The 26403-nt window shown below is 39.9% G+C and overlaps 1 protein-coding gene and 1 long non-coding RNA gene across 5 annotated transcripts in view; one reads left to right on the top strand and one right to left on the bottom strand.

Annotated features, from left to right (window-relative positions):
- Nucleotides 1-26403, top strand: part of sugct (succinyl-CoA:glutarate-CoA transferase) — a 396207-nt gene that overhangs the window by 58831 nt on the left and 310973 nt on the right. The gene's annotated exons all lie outside the window — the stretch shown is intronic.
- Nucleotides 10549-23590, bottom strand: LOC134292362 (uncharacterized). The gene is made up of 3 exons (XR_009999608.1): nucleotides 23447-23590; nucleotides 21317-21433; nucleotides 10549-10588 (listed from the first exon to the last, which is right to left on the bottom strand). It is a non-coding gene; the product is annotated as an uncharacterized LOC134292362 (long non-coding RNA).

Here is a 26403-nt window from a genome sequence, read left to right as displayed (position 1 = left end):
TAGAATAATTGTAGGCAAGCACACATGGCTACATTACAGTTACCTAGAGCCAAATCCAATACTTTCCCCAACTCAAACTTTCATTGCATTGTTTACTGAAGAACACTGCTGCAACTGGCTTACAATAAAAGTATGACTACATAATTATACATAAATATACAAACATTAAAACAGAATTAAACATAACAGTATTAAAATTCACAGTTTAAATCTGTTAAAGCATATTCAAAGCTAAAAACCACAGCACCTCTGACTTGATCTTAAAAACCTTCTTCTTTTAAAGCATGCCCGAATAAAAGGGCCCAATCTCTCTTGCTACTTTAGCTTGAAATGGAGGTGGGACCAAGAGAAGGACCTCTCCTGAAGATCTCAGGGCCCGGGCAGGTTTGTACAAGGGGATGCGGTCAGCAAATAGCCTGGATCTGAACCATCTAGGGCTTTAAAGTTCATAACCAACTGACCAGGAGTACCCCTGTCTTTTCTGATTTAAGTTTCAATTTGTTTCAATCTATTCTATTCTATGTGTGTGTTGATTTGCCAGTTTGACTGTACCTCTTTGGCGTGGGAGGGGTTATAAACACGTGATTGTACTGAGCATGGTCAGACTCAGGACTCAATTTTGTATTCAGTGTGTGATTATGGACTTCAGTGTGTTAAGTTTGCTTTACACCTCAACCAGCCAGTCACCCCTTTCTGCAGCTGTGCATCATCGCCAAAACGCTGCGTTGAGGACGCAAGTGGCAGAGTTTTGTGGGGAAGGAGTTGCCAAGCTCATTCATCGCTATGATAAGTGCCTAGATTTGAATGCCGACCATGTTGAGAAGTGGTATTTGGGTGTGGCTTTCAACTGCATATGGTAAATGTTTTCTCCTATACTTTGTTCATTTTTAATTCCAAAATGTAATATACTTTCTGGATAATCCTCGTAGTAATTATTCCTAAGTGATTGTAGAGTGCCTTCTTAATGATCTGCTCCAGTATATCTTTCCTGGTATTGATGTCAGGGTGACTTGACCGCAATTATTTAGGTCCTCTTTTTTCCCCCTTCTTGAAGATAGGGACAAAATTTGCCCTCCTCTAGTCTGCTGGGACTTCTCCTGTTCTCCAAGAATTCTCAAAGATGATTGCCAGTGGTTCTGAAATGGCATCTGCTAGTTCCTTCAATACTCTTGGATGTAGTTCATCTGGCTCTGGAGACTTGAATTCATTTAGAGTAGCCAGGTATTCCTGACTACTTCTTTACTTATTTTGGGTTGCATTTCCCCTATTACCTTGTCCACTCTGTATTGCTCAGTTAATTCATCTCAAATTAATTCTCTTTAATAGTAAAACATGATTCAAAATAGTTTTGGACCATACAGTATATGATAAACACAAACTGAGTTATGTTGCCTACAGATGCAGCTGAACTAGGGTTCAAATTTGTTTTGGAATGCTGTCATGAAGTTTTTGAATAAAAGCAAAAAAGTGATTAGATATTGGGTTGTTGTATGTCTTTCGGGCTGTGTGGCCATGTTCCAGAAGCATTCTCTCCTGACGTTTCGCCCACATCTATGGCAGGCATCCTCAGAGGTTGTGAAGTACCTACCCTACCTCACAACCTCTGAGGATGCCTGCCATAGATGTGGGCGAAACGTCAGGAGAGAATGCTTCTGGAACATGGCCACACAGCCCGAAAGACATACAACAACCCTGTGATCCCGGCCATGAAAGCCTTCGACAACACATTGATTAGATATTCCTCGAATCTGGAGAATACATAATTTACATCTGAGATTAAGGATATACCTAATTTAGAATTAAAGAAACACTTGTCTTGTTCTAGGGAAATGTTTTTTTGGGTAGAATCTGCAAAGTACCACACCTAAAATTTAATTGGATTTAAAAAATGACTAAGAAGCAATTTCTCATTTAGGAATGTTATGAACCAATTGTACATAAATGGTCATGAAGCAAAATGTCCACTAGATGTCATTCATGTATTCCCGTAGTTCTACACCATGCATTTCAGTTTGGTTCTGTTTTTTTAATGAGGACAATAGCAACATTATCCTTTTCTTTTTCTTTTTTTGATTTACAGTATATATACATATTGGGAATTGGAAATGAGATTGTCATTAAATATAGGTTACCCTACTGCTGACTCTTGAAGCTCAGTGCTGAAATTTTACAAAACGTCTTCTATTATGTAATTGAATTAAAGTGCTGTTTAACTCACCTGCTTCCAAGAGACTGTTGGAGTTGGAAATACACTCCAACCTGATTTTTTTTAATGCTTAAAGACTAAATGGTCAAAACTGTGCAAGCTTCAGTGCAGAACTGGTTTAAATTAATGTGTCTGATTTCACTGATAATGTGAAATAATTTGGCATTGAAGAAGCATTTCACGATTGACAGGAAAGCTACAATATAAGGACAATCTTTACACTCAATCTAAAGTCTACTAAAGGGAAATTAAAAGCTAAAATCAAGAAAATTGTAATCTTATAAATGATACTATAGTTATTTGATTTCAGCATTATACGTAGGTGACAATAGAATTTATGGGCACACTATGGAAGGAATTATTTGAAAAAAATATTTGAAAAAATGGGCATCTTTGTTGTATCATTAGTTTTGATCAACAAAGCCTAAAACTCATGCCAATAACATTGCTAAGAATTTTCATTGTACAATCATAATTCTTAAACTTTCAGTTAAGTAAGTCTTAAGTCAGAATTGGGAATATGTGGCCCTCCAATTATTGTTGTCTAATGCTGAGGCGTGAGTGGAGTTGCTGTCCAATAAAATCTTAAGTTGTTGACAGCAGTGTTCATCACCATAACATAACATGTACTATCATAGAATACTGCTTCTCAGGCTATCTGATCTGGGGACTGGGAATTACAGATATGTTTTCCCCAATGGACTGGCACTATATTTGTGCCCATTAACCACAATCAGTTCATTCTTTCCTGGAATCTTGCCAGATACAGTTGTCAACTTAGTGACCATCACTTTGAATAGCATTGACATAGAAAACCATTCATTTCATCAATTTTTTTTGCTCGTGCCAGGAGCAACCGGAGTTGCTTCTGGAGTGAGAGAATTGGCCGTCTGCAAGGACGTTGCCCAGGGGGCGCCCGGATGTTTTGATGTTTTTACCATCCTTGTGGGAGGCTTCTCTCATGTCCCCACATGGAGCGGGAGCTGATAGAGGGAGCTCATCCGCGCTCTCCCTGGGTGGGATTCGAACCTGGCAGCCTTCAGGTCAGTAACCCAACCTTCAAGTCACAAGGCTTTTATCCCCTAGGCCACTGGCCTAGGCCATCATGAAAATGATGTTGTTATATTGGTTTTAATTGCTGTATTAAAAACACTTATGGAAAGTAATGGTAATAAAAATATTAGGCATGACTCTATACCAAGCCTAGTGACTGCTGTTTTTGTTGCTGTTAGTGTTATTATTTACATCATATTCCTGAGATTATAGATAAAGGTTCATATTAATAAAACATAAAGTTAAAATGCAAGGAAATTAAATAGAATTAAAAGCAATTTAAAAGCATACCAATTAAAAACGACAACAATTATGACCAGTGCAGCACATTATTAAAAGCTCCCTAAATAGTCAGTTCCCAAAGGTCTGTTGAAAGGGGGGGGGATCTTAAGTGCCTGCTGGAAGCGGCCTATTAGAAGGTCTCTCCTATATTCTCGCCAGATATATCTGTGAGGGTGGTGGGATGGAGAGAATGCTTCTTTGGGGACCTCAATTTAGGCAGCTTCATGGTGGAGAATACAGTCTTTATTAGAAAGACTGTATTTTTTTATTATGAAGCTGCTCAGGTTGAGATAATTTGGACCCAAATCAGATATGACTTTGTGGTCTCTTCCAACTCTGTGATTCTATGGTACTACACAAACTGATGAAACAGAATGCAACACTTTCAAATGTTCTGTCATCACTTTAGGATGGGACTACAGTATCTTAATGTACAGAGATCTGGATACTGAGGCCCAGGGAGATTAGATTGTTATCTGTTTGAAGGTGATGTTTATAAAGCCATTGTCTTTCCAACCCTGCTCTACGCCTGCGAAACATGGACGGTCTACAGACGTCACACTCAACTCCTGGAGCGTTTTCATCAGCGTTGCCTCAGAAAAATCCTGCAAATCTCTTGGGAAGACAGGTTGCTGGAAGAAGCAAAGACCACAAGCATTGAAGCGATGCTTCTACGCCATCAACTCTGCTAGACTGGCCACACTGTCCGAATGCCCGATCACCGTCTCCCAAAGCAGTTACTCTACTCCCAACTCAAGAATGGAAAACGAAATGTTGCTGGTATGGAAAAAAGATTTAAAGATGGTCTTAAAGCCAACCTTAAAAACTGTGGCATAGACACTGAGAACTGGGAAGCCCTGGCCCTTGAGCGCTCTAACTGGAGGTCAGCTGTGAACAGCAATGCTGCAGAGTTCAAAGAGGCACGAATGGAGGGCTTAAGGGAGAAACGTGCCAAGAGGAAGGCCTGTCAAGCCAACCCTGACCAGGACCGCCTTTCACCTGGAAACCAATGTCCTCACTGCGGGAGAACATGCGGGTCAAGAATAGGTCTCTTCAGCCACCTATGGACCCACCCCCAAGACCCCACAACTGGAAGACCATCGTCCTCGGCATACGAGGGATCACCTAAGTAAGTAAGTTTGAAGGTGATTCTCACTAATGATTTATTCCTGGTGATTTTGTTTCCCAAGGGGTGAGGGCTCGTCCCTCGGCGAGCCCTTGGCCCAGGGAAGTGCCTCGTGAGCGCTGCTGCCTAGCAATATGCATGGGGCGCTTCCTTCTCTCTCTCCCTCTCCTTCTCTCGAACTTCCTTCGCTCCCTTCCTCTGGCTGCCCCAGGAAGGAACTCAAGAGAAGGAGAGGGAGGGGCGCCCCTGGCGGCGCCTTGGATAATACAGAGTGTTGGTTAACCGGAACTCGGATAACCGGAACTCTACTGTATTTTAATTTATATTTTGTAGAAATGTGTTTTAATATGTGTGTTTTATATATTGTTTTAAACCAGTGTGGTCCAACCTTTAGTTACCCGAGCGCCAATCAAACTTCAGTATAGGAATGTGAGGTTTTAATATGGCTGTTATGTGGCCGTTTCTTAAAAACTTAAAGCAGTAAGAAGGGTAAATGCTTTTTGCCCAAATGTTAAATTAAAATATTTTTCTAGTAAGAAGAGCAAAGGTCAACAAAAATGAATTGGTGAGCCGCATGTGGCCTGCGGACAGTGGGTTGGACCACACTGTTTTAAACAATGTTGTGATTCGCCTTGAGCCACGAGAGGAGGTGGGTAAGAAATAAAATAATAATAATAATTACTACTATTACTACTGATCTGGAGACCGAAAGGTCCCAGGTTCAAGCCCCGGGAGCGGCGGGAGCGGCCGCTGTTAGCTCCAGCTCCTGCCAACCCAGCAGTTCGAAAACATGCCAACATGAGTAGATCAATAGGTACCACTCCGGCGGGAAGGTAACGGCACTCTATGCAGTCATGCCGGCCACATGACCTTGGAGATGTCAATGGACAACGCCGGCTCTTCGGCTTAGAAATGGAGATGAGCACCAACCCCCAGAGTCGGACACGACTGGACTTAACGTCAGGGGAAACCTTTACTTTTACCTTTTACTACTATTGCTACTACTACAAAAAAAGGAAAACCAGCCCATTTAGCAAACCTTGCAAATGCTGATTTGTTGTCAGTAAATGTATGATTGTAATATCTATTTTATATATTTATATACCCCGGGTCTATCTATATATCTGGGGTCAGGGGCCATGGTGGTGCAGCAGATTAAACCGCTAAGCTGCAGAACTTGCTGACTGAAACATCGGTGGTTCGAATCCGCGGGACAGAGCTCCTGTTGCTAGCTCCAGCTTCTGCCAACCTAGCAGTTCAAAAACATGCAAATGTAAGTGGATCAATAGGTACCGCTTTGGCGAGAAGATAACGGTAATCCATGAAGTCATGCTGGCCACATGACCTAGGAGGTGTTTACGGACCACGGCAGCATGCCAGCTCTTTGGCTTAGAAATTGATATGATCATCACCCCTCAGAGTCAGACTCAACTAGACTTAATGTCAAGGGGAAACCTTTACCTTTACTATATCTGGGATCACATAAAATTTTCTCAAGTGAAGGTTCATGAATGGAAAAAGTTTAAGAAGCTCTGCTCTAAGCCATCATGGCCTGCAGCCACTGATCTAGGTGGTGAGTGGCTCCATCTGACTCCCCATCAGCTCCTTGTGACTATATTTAATGAGTATTAATTCACCCATAATGTAAGTGTTGAGGAAAGGAGACAGTGAAGGACTGCAAGGCTTCATTGCTCATTTCTGTTCTTAAATGATGGCATAGCAAGCAAGGGGTTGTATATCTGAACCAGACCAATGTTTAGGTATATGTACATGTGTACATGTCTTGTTTTAATATAAGTCACCTAGAGGTTTTCTCTATAGGCTGAATGAGGTAACAAAAGTAAATAAATTCAGGCAGTCAGGAGAGGAAGAGAGAAAAGTATTTTATTCAGAAGACAGTGTTACATTTGCACAATCTAAAGTGTCGGCCTCCTAATCTATTAACTGAGAATATCAGTTTACTTCAGTGGAATGTTTTCTGAAGACTACTACCCTGATGCTCAAATCTCCATAGCTATGAACCATGGAGAAAACTAAAAATGAGAAGCCTTGTCGAGTGCAGTTCTAAATCAATGCTGTCTTGACCTGCCAAAGGGTCTGGGGATGTTGAATGGATTCAATCTCTGAGTTGATGTTTAGTGTATGCTCCTGTGTAATTTAAATGTCTTCCCTGAGCATCTAATTTTATCTACAGAATGAACTAGTTCAAGGGGGTGAACTGGGAAAGATTTGCTTTCCAGACCCTAGAATTCTGGTTTATTTTCTCTCTTCTCACCTTTCATCCCTTTGTCTCTTCCCTATTTCACAGCTGGTCCACACATGTATAGTAATTGGTTAGATCAGGTATAAGCAATTGCGGAAACACAGCAAATCTGGGTAATATGTTTGGGAAGCAGAAACAAGATGAAGTTAAAATAAAGCAGGTTTTCCTTACCTTTAACATTTCGTAAAATAAACAATAATAGTTAAGACAGCAAATTAGTTTTATAGGTATTCATTGATTTACCACTGGTTAAAGGAGCATGTTTGAATTGTTGCCAGGATGTTACACATTGCTCAACAAGATTACAGAGAAACCCCAGACATGCACTAGAGAGTCATTAAATTTAACATTTCTAAAAGATATTTTCAGCAGCTCAGGACTTATTTGAGTATTAATTCCCCCTCCAATCCCACTCCCAGCTCCCTAATTGTTAGAAACCCATCAAAAATAACAGCTCCCAAATTTTATTACTATAAAATCACTTAACATTGAAAACCACTGCATTTCCTGTGTTAAAAGAAATGGAAGATCTTCAGATCAGTTTGTTCTTTTTTCTGAAAATCACATTTTCAGATAAACCTCCTTGTAATTATTTTAAGTAAACAGGAAAAAAGTGGTTATTTGCTTGTAGGTGCATGTTTAAAGTAATGACGGATAAGGGAATAGATGTGATATTGGAAATTTTGGTTTGAATAAACACGTGTGTGTGTGTGAGAGAGAAGAGGAGCAGTACCTCAGGTTTTTATTATACTTTGAGTGTAAAAATATTTAACATTTTTGCCATTTTTCTCTACAAGCACTAAGAAAAAGAAGTCTTATTTCCCATGTAGATAGAAGTAGATGTTTATTTGACTCAAGATGGGGTTGTGGCCAAAAATAGCAGATTTGTAAAGCTGTAACCTCGCTTTTCTTAACATATTGAGCAGGTTCCAAATTCAGTCATGTTTACAATAGACCAATTAAAATCAACTGAGACTTAAATTTGTCGTAGCTTTCATCCTATTGCTTTCAGTGTGTCTACTAAGTATGACTACCTATTACCTTTCCCAGTAGGAAACACCAGAATAAACACCTCATGTGTGTAAAAGCTTAAATTGGACCGTAAATGATTGTGGACGAAGAAGGGCCAAGTCGGACTGATTTAAGGAGGAAAAATATTTGTGGGAAATAGTGTTGGCCATTCAGGGAAATACATCTGAGACAAAATGTCGACCTGTGACTGACATTGCCATTTACCTTCTCCTGTATCATTTTAATGTCTTTGCCTATTGAAGAGGGCAGTAAAGTTTTGAAAGCTTGCATAATATACTTTTTTGTATTTTTATTGGGTAGCAAGGGTATCATTTTTTGTGGATTTTGGAATTTCTTGATTTAAAGGAGTGTTTTGTTAAAAGAAATTACCTTATAGAGGGCCTTTTAAAAGACAGAGGGACAGATTAAAGAGCAGGTGAGGTGTATGGCAGAAGTCACAGAGAAAGAGTTAGGGGGTTAATGACATTATCCTCTGTAAGTTTAATTTATAATTCAATGTATAATTCTGTTGGTGGCTGGTGAAAGAAACAAGTACTGGCAAAGGAAGTACAAGCAAGGAGGCAAGAAATAAATTCAGGGAAAAGGGTAGAGTAGGAAGTCATGAATAGGCAGGTTTATAAATAGGGATCAGGAGTAAAGGGAGGGATGGTGTGTGAACTTGGCAAGATGGAGGAGAAAGGAAGAGAGGAAAATGAAAGAGAAAGAGTAAGTGAAAATGTTAGGAGGGTGGTGGGTCAAATTATGATGTACAGAGAGAAAAAGAGAGAAGATGAGGAGGAAAAGGAGGAGGGTTAAGAGGAAGAAGGAGGAAACATTTTAGTAATGCCAACTCTTAAGTATCATCTCCCTATGGCCATAACCACACAGGGCAAATGGGCCCTACAATGAAAAGTATAAAGCCCAAACTTTTTTTGACCAGGGCCCACTTTGACCAGGGATCACTTTGACTAGGGACGACTCTCCAACATTAGTACCAAAAGGGTTACAAATCGGTTTTTGGTGAACTTGAGATTTGGTTTGGTTATTTGGGGTGCTGATTTAAAAAAATTTCATTGGATAGACCACATTAGCTCTAGTTTCTGATATGGAAAATATGCCACCCTCTAGTCGCCATCTGCTTGCTCACAGAAAACCATATTTAATAATCTAGAGCTGAATAGATTTTTGAAAAAGCTTTTTATGACAGTAGTTGAAGTGAGGATCATTATCTCAGCTTGTATAATTATTGCCAGAGAAGGAGAGCGTACAGCATAGCAAAATATGTGTTAAAAATAATGATCCTCGCTCCTACTGTTTGAGCAAAAAGAAATGTGAGTTCTACTGCTCTTGCTAACACCATTATTCTGATAGCTGGTAGCCAGTTTATTTCCTGGGCCCAGCTTTAGTTGTCAATGCAGCATAATTATTGCAGTACATTTGAAGTGCAGTCTACACAATGAATAAATAAGACTAGGAAATGAAATACTCGTCCTCCAAGTTTGAGTAATATGGTTATTGCTGATACTTAAATGAACTCCATAGCCATTAATTTTAATGTTATTCTAAATCATTTTGTGTCTGGCTAGGCCATTTCTAACCTTTTTGTAATATTTCAAGACAATCAAGCAGAATTTGTTGTTTCCTTTTTAAACATCCAAGTTTTTTTTAAGTGCTATGACTCACCAAACATTTATCTTTCCAATATGTCGTCCTTTTTATATCTAGCCATATGTCAAGGTTCTTTTCTCTTTGCTGTTAATTTTGTCTGGATTTGTGTATGGCGAAGTGGTAGGAATCCTGTAGGGTCTTTTTAGTAGACATTTTCTTGAAGAAAATTAATGGATCTTGAAAAAATATCTTGGAAGTTAAACACAAAAGCATCTGTAGGATACCATGTTGGAGAATGCTGCATTGTAGGTTAATATTTGTTTCTTCTAACTCTCAAGTATTGTCTTATACATTCTTTAAATGGGGAGGAGATTTCTTTCTTGTTGAGCTCATATGACCATTTCCTGGCTAATAAGAAGAGAAGTGTTCGCCATCTCCAGTTAATGACCACAGATAGCAAAAATTACCTTTCATGCTCTCCGCCAGCACTTCAAAGAACACTTCAATTTGCCTCCCCATTTCCTGCATAAACTATACTTGCTGGTTCCTGTGGCACCTTTCAGTCCTATGATTCTGTGACTTTAAGAGGAAGACCACAATAAAGATTGACTGCTTCAATCAAAGAAAACCACAAGAGGTAAGAGGTATTAGGCCTTGTCAGATTATTGGGGCTTTTGAAGGTCTGCCAGTCACAGTGTAACTAGAAGCCAACTTGATGGCACACAACAACAAACGCTGTTAAAGCTTCCTATTTATGCCTCTGAATAGTCGTTTGTAGGGAACAATTTGTTTTGCTATGGGGTTCTCTTAAAAGCTGTATGATTGCTGTAAGAAATAAAATGCACACTATGTAGCACTTTGATTAGATCTAGCATTGTTCACTATATAATTTGCTTTTAGGTACTTGGAAACTACTATTTGTCAGGGATGAGGAACAAATGACTGTCAGAAAAAGATCAGAAACTAACTATTAGGTCATAAATTAGGAACCACCAGTTAAGAGTTGTGCCTCAGTGTCAAAGCTGAGTGATTTAGTAGGCTACACCAAAGCAAAGATGCATATTACTGCTTAGGTAAGATCCTAATCCAAACATTAAACCTTTTCTGTCCTATTTATTTATTTTGTGTCAAAAGCATTGCATAAATAAGTATAAAACTGATAAAAATAGAGGGAACACAGGCAATTAAATAATTTTTGACCAATAACGGGCAACAGCGACCACATTGTCTGTAGCTTTAAACAATTCTTCCTCTGTGCATGAGGCAGGGCATTATGGACAAGCATAAATATACTGAATTGTTTGTTCTGCTCCACAGTGGCACAAGGTGGAGGATTCTTCTAGGTAGTGCCATTTTGCCAGGTTGTCTTTTGATCTTCCCACTTTTCATTTAATAACTTATTTTTAAATAATAATATTTTTTTATTTTTATAACCCGCCTCTATCTCCACGAAGGGACTAGGAGTGGCTCACATGGGGACCAAGCCCAGAGAACAGAACAGATAAAAGTTAAAACACAGCAACAATATCATTAAAACAGCTAAACAATAAAATAAAACATTTGAATCTGTTCAGAGACTCCCAAGTTGCCCATTCTTGGTTTGCCCCTGGAGGCAGACCATCGCGGGGGGGCCATCCAGTTCAGATTTCCTGGTTTAGCTGCCCATAAGGATACTCTTGCTGTTGCTGGGGGAACATTAAGAGGAGTGGTGGCTCTCATGAAGCTCTTCCTTGATTTGAGTCTACTGGGAGAAGGCTGATAGCCATGCAGAGGATGGCTTTCATAGTGTTCAACCTTATTTATCTCACTGTTAACAGCAACTTCCCATCGCACATCGGGGGGGGGGGGGATGCTAGCTAACTCGTAGAGTTAATCAACAGGAGTAGGTTTGAGACATCCTGTGATTATTCTGCATGTTTCGTCCAGTGCTATGTTCACTTGCTTCGCGTGGGCAGACTTGTGCCAAACAGGGCGGGCATACACAGCAGTTGAGTAAGGCAAAGCCAGGCCTGATGTTCTTATTAATTTTGGGTCTGCAGAATGTTAAGTTTTTGCAGAATGTTATTGCGTGCAGCTACTTTGTGCTTGGTATTCATACCGTGTTTCCTAAATATTAGTGTTCGATTTAAGGTGACACCGAGATATTTAGGATGGAAACAGTGTTCACGCTCTTGGCCTTCCCAGTTAACTTTCAATTTCCTGCTGGCTTCACGGTTACATAGGTGGAAAGCATACACTTGTGTCTTGGCAGGGTTAGGCTTCACGTGGTTATCTCTGTAGTAGTTGGAGAGATCTTTCAGGGCATTACTACGTTGGTTTTTGACTGTTTCAAAGTCTTTGGCTTGTGTTGTTAGACTTTTTTGTCTAAAGGTATCCAATGAAGGATTCCTTTTTTCAGGGAGAGAGAGATGAGGGCAATGCAAAGTGTGAGAGAATTTAGTATACTATAAAATTATCCAAACCTCAAATCTCGTATTTCAGCCATGTGTAGCAAAAAGTTGAGGATTTCTGGATCTAGCTTTCTAGTATGAATGGAAATGTTAATACAATGCAAACTCTTTAATAGCATTTATAGCAAACATGGCATAGAAACCTTACATAAACAGCTACGTGGTCATTGGTTGTGCTGACTTTGTGATAACTGCTGTGGATTAAGATTTACAGAAAGTGGGGGCAGAGCATATTTTCACATGGTCATCCAGAAAGTAAGGTGTTTCCCAGCTCTACTGAATATTTTCAGAGAAAATACTTATACAAGTAAAATCTTATAATTGTAGAGCTGGATCGATCCCTGGAGTCTTCTAGTTCAACCCTATTCAGTGAAGGAAATCACAGCAGAAACATCTCTGCCAGATGACTGTCCCAACAGAAATGAGGAAGAATCCCTCACATTCTGAGGTGGTCCATTCCAATGTCAAATAGTTCTTAACATCAGGAAGTTTTTCCCAATGATTAGTTGGAATCTCTTTCACAGAATTAAAATCTGTTGAATCCATTGACTAGACTCCTGCCATCTGAAGCAGCCCCATCACTACATCTTGCATGCTGTTTTCCTGTGGTTGAACATAAATTTCCTTTTGAGATAAGAAAAAGACAACATACGCTATTAGCACTGCTGTATCATTTCCGTACAGATTCCTATTTCTTTCTCTTGCCTTGAATGTAGCTGAAAATATGAACTGAAAAGCAGAGGCCTTTCCTTGATAAGAATAGTCTAGCCACACTCACTCATATGCTGGCATGATCCAGATTAGATCAGTATCAGTGTGTCAGCTTCTCAGTAGTGTGCTCTCTCTCTCTCTCTTTGAAGAAATATTCTGGCAAAGTATGAAGCCCAAAAGGCATAGAAGTAAACACCCAAACAGTTCTACTAAACTACCAGCCTTAAACCACAAGTCATAAGCTCATTTTACTTTATCTCTTCCACCAAATCTATGCAAAACACTACTGTTTAGACTACCTGTTCATGAACTCTTGCCTATGAGTCCACAGAGCTTGTGATGACAGTTGTCGAATGATTGTGATAGCATTTCATTGCAGTCATACATATGTCTGAACTGACTGGAAGGCGCACAATACAAACAAAATATTTGTTTATTTGAATCCATTGGTAACAAATTAAACAAATTAAATCTATCAGGGAATAATTGAATTCAGGGAAAGAGCAGGGAGTTTGAATGCATTTCCATATGTTTTCATTGTGTGTGTTTTCAAATACAGTGTGTTGGGATTGCTGGAAAATATCATTCTTAGACGTCATAATTACAAATATGGAGCATTCCAAATAGATTAGTGGGTGAGAGAGGCAGAAGAGAACTTCCTTCCTTCTAATTCACTCATTTATTATTATTGAGGTGCAAAGAAAATGTATGCATGAAAGAAAGTATTTGCAAATTAGTTACAAAAGAATTGGTCCCAGTAAAACAGAATTAAAATTGCATGAGGTCACGACTGCGTTAGCATGTGCAGCTGCATGCTATTAATTGCAAATGTTAACATCTGCTTATCTTCCCCTGTTGATTAGGATTATCAATTAAACAATAAAATCTGCTGAGTTATTTTCATCTAAACTTTTTAAAAATAACACTTGGCTGTCTCCTCACCCCCTGTCTAATGCCAGATTTTTCTTGCATGTGGCAGTTCCCTTGGCTTCTAGGAACGGTGTATGTATCCAAGAAGGAAACAAAACATTCTTTAAGGAGAGATCTTGAGGTTGCATAATTTGGAACACAAAATGATAAATGTAACTAGACCGGTTATTTTAATGCGCAGCAGTTTAAAATTATTAGATTAGGGTGACCTTGCAAACAGGTGTTTATACAATTTTTACTGGCTAGAAAAGTAAAATTGAAGGAGGCTGAAATCTAAAGATTATTTCCACATTCAAATCAAATTATAAAATATTACACAATAAATTTTCTCCTAGGATAAAGAAAAGGGGCTTTTTGCTTGTTTAAGCAGCAATATACTGTGTACTTGTCTTTCTGAAACCGAAATAACACATTCCTTCTAGTTACAAATGGATCCCCTGTTCTTCATTTTGTCATATGCGACACAGTTTTCTCACATTCTTTTAGATAGTCTTTATCTAAAAAGTATTTATTTTTTCTTAGCGTGTGCAGAACATCCTCCATATCCGTACAACCAGGATGCATATTTTTGTTTATCCAAATCCAACAAAACATGCTTTTTCTATATGTCTTCAAGTGCGACTCTTATGGTATTTTTGGGCCAGAAATATTTCATTTCAAAATGATATGCTATCATCTAGGGTTTTGTCTATCCATGCAGGAATGTATCTCTTGGAGATACGGGGGTCATAGGAATATGAGGAAATGCATTCCAGCCCTGCATTACCTCCATAGTCTTTTTTGTTGATGGGAAGACTCTCAGAAGGAGTTGTAACTGTCATTTAAAAAAGACTACAGAGATCCACAAGACTGAGAATCCTGCACAGGTCCCAAACACACAGAGCTTTGTAACTGTGTATACCAGAATGAAGATACAACCCTTTTCTTGTCAGTATGGAAAAACTGGAAAAAATATGGATTGAATTGAGTTTTGATTTAGTTTTCCCTAGCTGTTTCTACAAGTTTAGAAAAAATAACCATGAAATAGGTGGTAGACAGACATGCAGTTTGTATTGTTTTGATCGTTGACTAAATTTTTGGTAAAAATCCAGTTACTTTTCTTACAACGGTGTGTGCATCATTCAGAGTAACTGAGTAAGGACTCGAACAGATAGACTTCTGGCTTTGTTTTCATGCACTTCAGAAACAGAGGCCCAAGGGAACCCTGTGGAGGCTATTACACAGAATAAGGGTATTTCCAGTAGGACACTGTGGGGCTCCATTTCTAAAGCGTATGGAAACTGAGCCAGAAGATCATCTTCAGGAGTCGGGTGTTACCTGACTCCAAACCTGAGCAAGCAGGGAAAAGCAGGCAAAAAACAGGGAAAGACAGTAGGAAACTGGGTAAGACAGTTCCCTCCGCTTTTCCCCATTTTTCCCCCACTCCTCTGATGAAGTCCTAACTATGTCACTTATTCTTTATCATAACGTTCTCCTTCGTTGCAGCAGAAAAAAGTCCAGGAATAATGCTACGGGATTTCTTTTCTTTTGGGTGGAGGGACATTGAAAACACAGTAAATCACTGTAATGATTTGCTCTGTGTACAACAGTGGAAGCAAATAGGCAACTATATAACTGACTGCAAATAGGCAACTATATAACTGACTGTAAATGTGTATCAGCTTGTGAAAGGCAACTTACAAATACATCTCAATTATGCCAGCTGGAAATGTCCAATTCCTTTTCCAAAATTCAAACTCCAAATGGGTTTCCAATGCTGCTGTCATCCTTGAGAAAGTGGATTTCCATACACTCCAATGGATACTAATTTCTAGAACCAGGCAAGATTCCTTACTATCAGTGAACACAAAAATACTTTTTGTTAAAACTAAGAACTATTGAGACATGCTGTAGTAAATATTCTAGGCCCCATCTATACTGCCATATAATGCAGTTTAGCTTCATTACATGGCAGTGTAGATTCATATGATCCAGTTCAATGCAGTTAAACTGCATTCTGAAATTGCATTATTTGGCAGTGTAGACCAGTCAAATTGATGTGTATTCACCAGAGCTGGATTTAGGACAAATGAGTGCTAGTTAAGTTATGAGGCCCTTACTTGGGTCCTGAAGGAGGTATGCCCGGTAGGCCTACACTGCCTGGTTTATGGCACAATCCTGTAGACTATCAACTTTAACATTATGTCTGGAATTGCTCTGAAACAGAAGGCCTTCAAATTTAGAATATAGTCTCCAACACTTGATAGTTGTTCCCAGTCTCCCAGCTAAGTAATAACCAGGATTGACCCATCTTAACTTCCAAGATCAGATGGGATTTGATGTCTTTAGGATATTTAGGCCACTTCATAGTCTACATTAAAGCCCCATTATATACAGCAGTAGTTATTATTGTTAATAATAATAAAACTTTATTTCTAGACTACTCTCTCTCCCCAGAGGGACTCAGGGCAGTTAACATACATATAAACGGCAAACATTCAATGCCACAACTACTTCACTAATATCAAAGTGTAAAATGACAATGACATACTCATTATAATAAAAAATCCAAATTAGAAAAAACAATAAATTTAAACATGACACTCAGTAAAAACATTATTGCACAGAGCAAGCGTATACCTGGACTGATTTAAATGACCAAGTTGCTGAAAATGTTCAGTATTTGTTGTAGTTTCACTTAGACCATAGCTGCTACGGGGTGGCAGTTATGTTAATCCTCCTCGTCTCCGTATGCTAAGGTGCATAGATGTGTCTTTAACTGTTTCTTTAAGGAGAGGATGGTGGGGGACATTTTTATTTCTTTAGGGAGGGAGTTCCAGAGGCCCTCTCTCTTGTTCCCACCAGCTGCACTTGTGACGGGGGTGGGACTGAGAGCAGGGCCTCCTCCGCTGATCAAAGTGCCCGAGATGGTCTATATAGGGAGATTCAATTTGACAAATAGCCTCTGCCTGAGCCATTTAGGACTTTATAGGTAACGTTATTCTAAGTAATGATGTTGTAACTTTAAAAGAGCAGGGACCAAATTCTTGGCTAAAAGTAGTAGGCACATTTTCAAGAAAACAGCTCTTCCATTACTACTAACGTTAAAATACTGAGAGGGCCAAGGGATAACTGATTGAGACTTGATGTATTGCCTTGAATACATTCATTAGAGTGATTAACAGACAGAATTATTTACTATATTTACAAAATGCTCCAAGTTATAATGTTGATGATGGAATCCTAAAAGGTAACAATTAGCATCAGTATTAGAAGCATGTTCATCTTCTTTTGTTTCTGTGCTCAAGAGCTTTGAATTTGTCCTAACTTCCATAAATGATTTGAAATAATTAATTTCTCTTCCATTCCTATCTCAATTGCCCATCCCCCAGAACATGCAAGGGATCTATAGAAAACAAACAGGTGTAGAAAATATTTCCTCATTGTGAAAAGTTTGAAACCCATAATAATTTAATATTGCGTTTTCATATGTGATTACTAAATACTGAATAACGTTGGGTATTTAGTGTTCAAATGCTGTCAAACATCAAGTATCAGTAAATAGGGTTGTTGTATGTCTTTCGGGCTGTGTGGCCATGTTCCAGAAGTATTCTCGCCTGACGTTTTGCCCACATCTATGGCAGGCATCCTCAGAGGTTGTGAGGATGCCTGCATAGATGTGGGCGAAACGTCAGGAGAGAATACTTCTGGAACATGGCCACACAGCCTGAAAGACATACAACAACCCTGTGATCCCGGCCATGAAAGCCTTCGACAACATATCAGTAAATACTCCAGTGTCTGGAATGTATTCAGTATAGCTGGTAACAGGGATGTATGGAAGCAAATTCATTTTAGCTGTAATTTGGTACAAGAACGGAAATACTGATTATTGCATTACTTTTATGTTCATTGTTTCATGTAGTTTTTGTTATGAAAAGCCATTCCTAAATTGCAACAGGAACCAGAACGTAAACCACAAGGTTTGTTATATTTTCTGTGTTATAACTTAAAAGAGCCTAAGTTAAACTAAGTTAAACAAAAAATGTTTTGAGGCTAAATCTTTTAAAAGAAGCTGAAAATTCTTTTTTTTAATGGCTGACTTGCAAACTTCTGAAATGTGTGGTTTGTGATGAATAATTGCTGTCCTTTCAACCAGTTGTGGTGGACATGTGTAAAGCATGCCATCCACTTATGTGTTTAGTATCAATTTCATAACTCACTGTAATAAGGCAATTAATTTGTATGAGACAAACTATTCTTATGTGAAACTAGCCACTGTTACAAATTAAATTATATGAGGATGCCCATCATAGTAGCAGCAGCAGTATGATGCATTTCAAAACGGTATTGATTAATAACTCATTCTGAAGTAAAAACTGTCTAGACCCCACAATTAGTTTAAGATTGTCAAAGATGGAATTAGTAACAACAGTTGCTTAGTTTAGAATAATATTTTTGATCTGGAGAGCTCATTGTTTTCCTATTTCTTAAATGTAACTGTTGGAAGATGGTGTAATAATACATACCATTTTGTTGTACTTATCTAGAGTAGGATAATGTCATGGGCACAGGTTTTTCTCTGTTTTTGCAATTTGTATTTGATATCCTAGGAGGACTTATAACTTCCAGGTAAACATGCATGAATTTGTGATGTTAGACTTGCTAACATATTTATGTACCTGTGTAGTCAAACCCTTTGACATGTGTCAGCATGGTAAACAGTTGCCCGGCTAGTGGTTAAAGACAATAAACTGAATAAACTTGGAGGATGGTGTAGAAAAATATTGTATCTTTTGGTAACTGTTCTGCCCTCATGCTATCTTAACTACTTGGAAGGTGAACTGGCTATGCAGGGAACAGATCAGATACTATATACAGTAGTCTCACTTATCCAACACTTGCTTATCCAACGTTCTGGATTATCCAACACATTTTTGTAGTCAATGTTTTCAATACATCGTGATATTTTGGTGCTAAATTCGTAAATACAGTAATTACTACATAGCATTACTGTGTATTGAACTATTTTTTTCTGTCAAATTTGTTGTATAACATGATGTTTTGGTGCTTAATTTGTAAAATCATAACCCAATTTAATGTTTAATAGGCTTTTCCTTAATCTCTCATTATCCAACGTATTCGCTTATCCAACGTTCTGCCGGCTCGTTTATGTTGGATAAGCGAGACTCTACTGTAGTTGATTCAAACAAGAATTTATTAAAGGGGTAAACAGTGAGGGTCTTCAAATGGTTCAGGTCCAGAAAACTTGTCCAATGGCATCTCCCTATATAGACCATCTCGTGCACTTAATGTCAATACACGCATTTACCAACATAATAAAGAACTGAGCTGCTAAAATGCATTAAATATGTGGTAGTTTACTTCTTCGAAGGCAAGGCAGTTTACAAAATGGAGATCTTTGGAGAAAAGAGGAAGGAGGGAAGATGCGAGTTCCAGAGACCTCAATTTCAGGTTTTTTTTTAACTGCCTTGCCTTTGGAGGAAGCAGGAAGGAAGGGGGAAGCAGGCCTAAACAGCTTTGCATCCATTATGTGAAGAAAAGCTCTAAGCAATGCTTTGGAACCAAATAAGGGGTGTGATGATTATGCTGGGAATTACGATGCAATAGATAATTATACTCTCCCAAAAAATCCCCAATAACCATTATACCATCAATAAACTGTCTTTTTAAAATATTGAAACCTAGCATCTAATTAAAAAACATTTTGAATGGATTGTTTTCATGTATGAGACCCATGTGGTAGGTTCTTGTCACCTCTTCTATACCAGTGTGGCCCTCTAGATGTTAGACTACAACTCCCAAGTCTTTCTTTTACTTATTTCCTATGCTGGCTAGGGCTGCTGGAAGTTGTAGCCATGTGATTTCTATACCTAATTGGGAATTTTGTGGATCTGAACTACGTCTTCCATAAGCCCCATCTAACAACAACTACACAGAATAGTAAACAAACACCATCTGGTGGGCAACAGTTTGTCCACACTTCTTTTAAAGGTAAAATCTATCTACTTATATATCTATCTGCTTTATCTCTCTTTAAGCAGGGATGTAGTTTTCCAAAGTTTGACATAGACATATTTCATATTTTAACTTTCTGGATCTTTTTTCCTATTTTTAACCTAGTCTAGACCAAACTTATCAAAGCAAAACATGTGCATTTAGAAAACGTTTTAAAAGCAGAATTCTTTAGCAGCATTAATAAAGGTTAACCTCTAATTATGATTTGTATTTGTTATCTATTAACAACAAAGAATTTTACATTATGGTTTTCATTACTGAGTCTAAGGACATTCAGTACACTTGGCTTGCCAACAGAGATCAGCTTGCTTTGATGCTAAGATTTTGGCTACTATTTGGAGTAATAAAAGACCTCATTTTAAGAAAAATCGTATGACTTTTTGGTGCCTTTCATTGGATCAGCAGAGAGAAATCAATCACGGTTAAGATGTTCAAAATAAGAATCATAATTTGATTCATATTATAGGAAACCACAAGCCATATAAAAATGGCAATACTTTCAAATAGATTCTGATTTCTAATAAAAATAACAGCTGCAGTATTTTGTGAGGGAGATTGAATCACTGGGTGCTTCACAGACCTAGTGCTCATTGAAGGGATTATATTTCTTTCTACTGCATGACAGCCTCATCCATAACATAAATTATACGAGGACATGTTTTTATAATCCTAATTAAAAAGTTTGTCATTAGAACATTTGTGAAATAAATTTTACCCAAAGTTTGCTATTTTGTTTTGGTTTTTGGACCTGCAGGTCACGAGTTAAATTTAAAATTCCAAATTTGCAGGATTTTGTCTGTTTTTCAGAGGCTTTTCTTGTTTTCCAACCCACATTTCCAAAACAGCTTTTAAGCAATCTGTAAAACATATTAAATATAATAAAATTGCATGACTCACACATAATTGTGGAAAGCACTACAACTACAGCAGAGATTGCTAATGCCAGACACCAGCTCCAGCACCAGAAATACTCTTGTCAACCTTTACCTAATGCAACAAGCCCTCTTTTTAACAGGATGATCTTTATATGTCCATAACCAGGAGGCCTTATAGAAAATCATTAATCACTGAAAAGATCATCTGTCTATTTAAAGCAAAAATGGAGAGCCTCCATGAAAGATCAAGACACACAGCAAATATTGAAATCACAACTTGGTGAAGTTACTTTTTTGTCCTGATACCTGAGGGATTCTAGAAATTGCTCCCCAAATTGTGTCCCTTGACTTTCATCCTATAAAGTAAATGTTTCCGAGTTGTTTAGCACTTACAATTCTTTGGGAATATTTATTTATTGATATCATGCTCCTCAGCCAAGTTATTTCATGTATCCCTCCAGAGGCTGGACCACAACTCCTGTATTCATCATTGGCCGTCATGACTAGAGTTTTTGGGAGTTGTGATGCAATAACATCCAGACAGCTGCAAATTTTCTGTTTAGTCAAGAAAGTGGAGTTTGAATTTAGATACCAGGCTTGTGGATATGATATCTGACTTAAAATGCCCTTTAACCTTTCCCCAGTCTCGGAGCCACAAGTGCTGTTGGGAATAGAAGGGTGGAGGAATTGCTAAGGGGCACATGGCACCTCATCGCTTCCTCTCATCAGACAGGGGGAAGCACAAAAATAGCAGAAAAAAGTAAAAAATTGCAGTAAACTTACCTATATCACGGGTGCTACCCATAATGTAGAAATTCGTAGCGGCCAACATGGGATGCCACAAAAATTCTGAAACGGGTCATAGCCAGCCGTGCATCTTGTGAAGGGACATGTCAGTGGCTGTAAAATTTGTTTTAAAACGTGAAGGGAACAGCATTAAATTGGTTTAAAATAACCGTCTGATAATGTTGCATGGTATGTTAAAAAAAATTATAGTTGGCCCTCTGTATGCTGCTGCTGCTCAGTCATTTAGTCGTCTCCGACTCTTCGTGACCTCATGGACCAGTCCACGCCAGAGCTCCCTGTCGGCCGTCACCGCCCCCAATTCCTTCAAGGTCAAGCCAGTCACTTCAAGTATACCGTCCATCCATCTTGCCCTTGGTCGGCCCCTCTTCCTTTTTCCTTCCATTTTCCCCAGCATCGCGATCTTTTCCAAGCTTTCCTGTCTCCTCATGATGTGGCCAAAATACTACATGTATTTTCCATCCTTGGATTCAATGGCCCTTTGAAGGCAACCATAAGGCTGATGTGTCCCTCATGGAAATGAGTTAAGAACACCTTCTCTAAATGATAACTTCTGGCCAATAGTTGATAGAAAGACAGCCTTTGGCTACTGTAATTGGGACCCTTGCACTTAGGTTGAGGGAATAGCACATATCTGTCTTGTTTAAAAGATCTGAAACACATTTGTATTGGCAACATGAAAAATAAAAAAGCATTGTATTATTTCTTAATAATAATGGTTGAGTCATTCTCTGTCTTGTGCACACCAGACAGAGAGTTGAATTCTACACTGGGGCGGGGGGGGGGGGGGGAATGTATCTGGCAAGCTATAATCACTGTTCAGAAGCAACGATTGCAGTCTGTCCCCATGAAGCAACTGCCATGCTAATATAGGCTCTAACTCAGTGGTTCCCAAACTTATTTGGCCTGCCGTCCCCTTTCCAGAAAAAATATGACTCAGCACCCCCTGGAAAGGGGTGTGTGGCTTAGAGGGGTGGGTGTGGCTCCTGCTCAAGAGGGCAGGGCTGAGCCTCTCCCCTAGTCCATGCAGGGCTGCGAGGGGAGGTGGGCGGGGCTACAAATAGGCAGCCAGGACTGGGATGGGCAGAGTGACGAGCTCTGAGGCAGGTTTGAGCTTCTATCTCTGTCCTGCAGTGTCTGCCAGGACATAGGAGGCAGGGCTAGAGGAGGGGGAGGGGCCTCTTCCCAAGTGCTTGATGGGGCTGAACCTCTATACACCACCCCCATGTTCTAACAAGCGCCTCAGGGGAGGTATACAGAGACTCAGCCATGTCTCGCGCTCTTCGGAAGAGGCCCCACCCTTTAGTCCTAAAAGGCCTCTCAGGAGGGGTATAGAGGCTCAGCCCTGTCTCCGACACTTGGGAAGAGGCCCCGCCCCTCCTCTGGCCATGCCCCGTGTCCTAATAGGTGCCATCACCACCCCCCTGGATCACTCCAGTGCCCACCGGGGGGCGGTAGCGCCCACTTTGGGAATCACTGCTCTAACTGATATTCCAGTAAGAGAGAAAGTACATCCCTTCAGATTTTTTTCAAATCCAGATCCTCCTACAAAAAATGTGACACTATCTTGCACAGGCCTAGTTTCGGCATTAATGCTTTGGCCTGTACATCTCTTAATAAGAACTTTCCTCTGTTTTGCTCTGCCAAGACTAAGTATCTTTTTATCAGTATTATAATGTCTGTGCTGAGGCCTTCAAGCCAAAGTAATGTTACAAATCTCTGTGCACTTTGTCATTTTTTTCTGCATCAAGCTGTCACATACATTTTCACATATGTATGTTAATAAAAACAATATATATTACCTATGAAATGTAATGAACACAAGAAAGGGGAATGTTCAATCTCTTTAATCTGACATCATAATAGAGCTATGAAAAGCTACCTTTTTATTCCAACTCCTAGAATTCCCTTTGCTGGTGATCATGCTGGTGGTGATGGTGGGGGATTTCTGGGAGTCAGTCCCCTAAAGTAACTTTTTAAAAAACGGCTACTTCTTGGCACCTACACAGAGTAGCTGTTCAGAATGAAGAAACGTGTCTGTGGGAACTGTACTGGAAACATGACAAATGAAACAAAATGAAATGTGATGACTGCTGGTTTGGGACTCACCTCTGCAAGGAAGAAATGGGTTTTATAGCCTCACATGCTGCGTACAGGATGTGGTTTTAGTTCCACCATTCCAACCTCTAACATTTTGGATGCTATACTTGGCTTTTGCTCCCCGAAGCTCTCTTTGCCAGCGGCTGTTTCCGAGACAAGACTGTAAAGTAGCAAACGTTCTCGTTAGAAAATCGGCAGCTTGGCCCCCTGCAGCCTGCATTTGCATGTGCATCTGGTCCTTACTAGGCAGGTTTAATGACAGCACCGTGTGGCACAGCTGTCATTTGGGAAGCTGATTTCAAAGCACCTTTTGCTCTTGTGCTAAGATTTGGGAATTATGATTGCAGTGAAGCACCAGTCTAGAAGTTATAGGTGAAGTCCAAGCCAAGCAGAGGAGGGATCAACCAAAACCATAGCCTTTATAGAGGCCATTAGTTTTCCAACATTGGATGCTCTGGGTCCTCTAAAATTCCTTCTTGCTCGTAAAATGACAATTTACAGTTTTATTGTATAAAGAAACAATAGCTAAATTCTCAACCATGAGGTATTTTCTGAATCGTAAATGGGGCAGTTTAGAAACTATAATGACCATTCCTGCTATGCAGGAATTAGAAAGAAAGAATGCAGAAGGTTCTGCTCTGTGTCTGTTTCTAAGTTAGTATATAAATGATGTGAAGCCATAGGTTGTAAAGCCGAACTGTGTTTCTTTTTTACACTCAAACCTCTCAGTTCACAGACTGTAGTTTACAAAGAGGTGTCAGGTAAAGATTTAATTCCATGATGCTAGCTTATAAAATGTTGTTTGTGCTAACTGTAGTATACATCTTGGCTTCTTAAACTGCGGGTCCCAACCCCAAAATGGGGTCCCCTTAGTTCAAAGTTTGGGTTTCCCAAAAATTGGGAAACATTTTGTGAACATCACCTGCTGCTGCTCAGTCGTTTAGTCATCTCCGACTCTTCGTGACCTCATGGACCAGTCCACGCCAGAGCTCCCTGTCGGCCATTACCACCCCCAGTTCCTTCAAGGTCAAGCCAGTCACTTCAAAGATACCGTCCATCCTTCTTGCCCTTGGTCGGCCTCTCTTCCTTTTTCCTTCCATTTTCCCCAGCATCGTGATCTTTTCCAAGCTTTCCTGTCTCCTCATGATGTGGCCAAAATCACCTAGTGGCTGTTTTAGACATTTGCAAAAATCTGTTCTGTAGTGTTTACAGTGGACTGCAGAAAATGCTTCAGCTCAGGGCTATAGCCAAGGGGGGGGGGGGAGGGAGTAGGGGTTCAACCCCCCCCCCCCCCCAATTTTTCAGGTAAAAAAAACCCTGGTTTACTCATGAATTTTAACTGGTTAACTGAATCCCCATGCTAAGTCTATGAGAAGCAAAAATTAAACAAGTCCCTCCAGAACTGCAACTGCTATCTCAAGCAAATTTTGACAATTTATTCACACCGTCATTACTCGCAGCAGTAGCTGATATAGTGGAAGCAACCAAGTTGGCCCACCCATAACTGGCAGGCAAAGCCTAAGGCATGGGGAGCAGGATTTGAAGGCCCTCATGAAGAAGGCCAGACTTGGTGGGGACAGTTGACAGGGATGGAGCTGCAGGCTATTTGATGCTGCTCTGCCCCCCTGCTGTGCTCTTTGTTTCAGTGTGAGGTAGGAGGCAGGTTCCTAATGGGGAATTAGGCCTTTTTCTCCTTGCTCCCTCCCCTCTCCTTTCCAGATAGCCTTTATTTGGAGGTCTCAGTTTTGTTCAGACCTCGTGTTTGGCTTCATGCCTTTGGGCTGTTGTTGCCTCAGGCTGGAACCATTCAGGAGGGGGCATGTGGTCTTCTCCTGTATCTGAGTGGCCCTCCAGGTTCCGCCTGCTCAGGCCCATGGCCTAACTAGAAGGCATCAGATCTCATCTGTTCTGGAAGCTGTGCAGTCATACTCTTTTGACCTCAGAGCAAGGTATGGACACACTATTGGAAGTAATAATAATAATAATAATAATAATAATAATAATAATAATAATTTTATTCTTGTATCCCGCCCCATCTCCCCGTAGGGACTCGGGGCGGCTCACATGGGGCCTTGCCCAACATCACAATATAAAAACAAATCAAAACACATAAATTTACAACAATAAATCAATAATATCAGTAAAACCATCATAAAAACAATATTGCAGGAAAAAGCGTTAAAAACAGATATGAAACACAAGTCTAGGCCAAAGGGCGAATGTGTCAAATCGGGGGGAGGTAGTTACGTAATTGACATAGTCATTAAAGTACTAGAAATGACAATAATGACAATAAGAAGGCAAATCAGTGGGTCTATTATTATGTAGGCAGACAACTTGAACCAACAGAATTCACTCATCAAAGGCTTTCCGGAAAAGCCAGGTTTTCAGGTTCTTCCGGAAGGAGAGGAGGGTGGGGGCCAGCCTAATCTCCCTAGGGAACAAGTTCCAAAGCTGGGGGGCCACGACAGAGAAGGCCCTCTCTCTCGTCCCCACCAACCGCGCCTGCAAAGGTGGTGGAAGCGAGAGAAGGGCCTCCCCCGACGAGCGAAGAGATCGTGCGGGTTCGTAGAGGGAAATGCGGTCTCTAAGGTAGGCGGGTCCCAAACCGTTTAGGGCTTTGTAGGTAAGAACCTGCACCTTGAATTGGGCTCGGAAGGTAAATGGCAGCCAGTGGAGCTCCTTAAACAGAGGCGTTGAACGTGCCCTGTAATTTGCTCCAGTTAGAAACCTGGCTGCCGAGCGTTGTACTAGTTGCAATTTCCGAGCCGTCTTCAAAGGCAGCCCCACGTAGAGCGCATTGCAATAGTCCAGTCTAGAGGTAACTAAGGCATGGACCACCATGTATACATCTTCATTAAAAATTGGGCAAGGAAGACTGACTGGACTTGCCTGCTTGAGTGTCCACTTAAGTTTATCGATGGAGCCTGATTTCTGTATGAACACAGTTTTCAAGTGTTTCCAAC

This window comes from Anolis carolinensis, chromosome 6, assembly GCF_035594765.1.
Source record: "Anolis carolinensis isolate JA03-04 chromosome 6, rAnoCar3.1.pri, whole genome shotgun sequence".
NCBI lineage: Eukaryota > Metazoa > Chordata > Lepidosauria > Squamata > Dactyloidae > Anolis > Anolis carolinensis.
Note: the sequence above shows the minus strand (reverse complement) of the source record. Positions and strands in the feature narration are given on the sequence as shown.